The 1,423-nt window shown below is 38.8% G+C and overlaps 1 non-coding gene across 1 annotated transcript; it reads left to right on the forward strand.

Moving 5' to 3' along the window:
- The first annotated feature begins 203 nt into the window (after positions 1-203).
- On the forward strand, positions 204-310 carry LOC112809685 (U6 spliceosomal RNA). The gene has a single exon (XR_003204642.1). It is a non-coding gene; the product is annotated as a U6 spliceosomal RNA (small nuclear RNA).
- Positions 311-1,423: the final 1,113 nt, after the last annotated feature.

Consider the following 1,423-nt stretch of genomic DNA (forward strand, 5'->3'; position numbering starts at 1 on the left):
GATAATATTTTGGAAATTAAAAGAGTAATATTACTTTTCCTAATATGCATACTCCCTGAATGAGTATTTTCATTTCTGGGATTCTAACCAACAGGGGAAAAAAAGAAAGAAAAAGAAAAATCAGCAATGTCTAATACTCTCAAAGTCTTACCCAAAATACTCTCAAAGACTTACCCAAAAATACATCTAAAAGGTTGCTAATAGTGCTTGCTTCAGCAGCACATATACTAAAATTGGAACAATACAGAGAAGATTAGCATGGTCCCTGTGCAAGGATGACACGCAAATTTGTGAAGCGTTCCATATTTGAATAAGTAAATAAATAGGGGCGCCTGGGTGGCTATGTCATTTAATCATCTGCCTTTGGCTCAAGTCAGGATCTCAGGGTCCTGGGATTGAGCCCCCCCTGCTCAGCAGGGAGTGCCTGTCCCTCTCCCTCTGCCCCTCTCCCCCAGCTCATGCTCTGTCTCTCTCAAATAAATAAATAAAATCTTAAAAAAAAAAAAAAAGCTAGGGGAGCCCGGGTGGCTCAGTTGTTGGGTGTCTGCTTTCGGCTCAGGTCATGATCCCAGGGTCCTGGGATCGGGCCGGCATCAGGCTCCCTGCTCAGCCGGGTCTGCTTCTCCCTCTCCCACTCCCCCTGCTTGTATTTCCCCCTCTTGGTGTCTCTTACACTGTCAAATAAATAAATAAAATCTTAAAAAAAAAAACTAAATAAATAAATAAAAGGTTGCTAATAACATCCGCCATAAACAACTAGAATGTCCACATATAGGAAAACAGTTGCCCAAATCATGATATACTAATACTGTGAAACACTAATCAGCTATTAAAAGAATAACATAGGGACGCCTGAGTGGCTCAGTCGGTTAAACAACCAACTCTTGATTTCAGCTCAGGTCATGATCTCAGGGTCCTGGGATCAAGCCCCACATTAGGTTCCATGCTCAGCAGGTAGTCTGCTTCTCTCCCTCTCCTTCTTCCTCTGCCCTTCCTCCTGCTCACACACTCTCTCTCAAATAAATAAATAAATCTCAAAAAAAAGATTTAATAAAAAAAGAACAATATAGATCATTATGCACTAACTTAGGAATAGGCTCACAACATACTATTAAGCAAAAATAGCAGATCCCTGTTAAGGCTCCATGTTTCTTTATCTTCAGTATCTATTTGTACATATTTTTGTTTGTATTAACAAAGAAAGTAGTAGTTTACAGTGGTTACATTAGAGAATGAGATTAGAAAGAGAAAGTGAGAGACTATCAGTTTCACTTTCGACTACATATTGTTTGGATTGGTACAGTAAGCAGGTATTATGATTACATTTCAAGCAATTGAAAAACTGATAAAGAATGGAGGAAAAAAGAGAAAAATGAATGTGTAATAAAAGTCAAATATCAGCGACTACATAGATACCTTTCTC

The sequence above is a fragment of the Callorhinus ursinus genome, unplaced genomic scaffold (assembly GCF_003265705.2).
Source record: "Callorhinus ursinus isolate GAN/ISIS: 27379988/994484 unplaced genomic scaffold, GSC_fseal_2.0 scaffold42, whole genome shotgun sequence".
NCBI classification, from domain to species: Eukaryota; Metazoa; Chordata; class Mammalia; order Carnivora; family Otariidae; genus Callorhinus; species Callorhinus ursinus.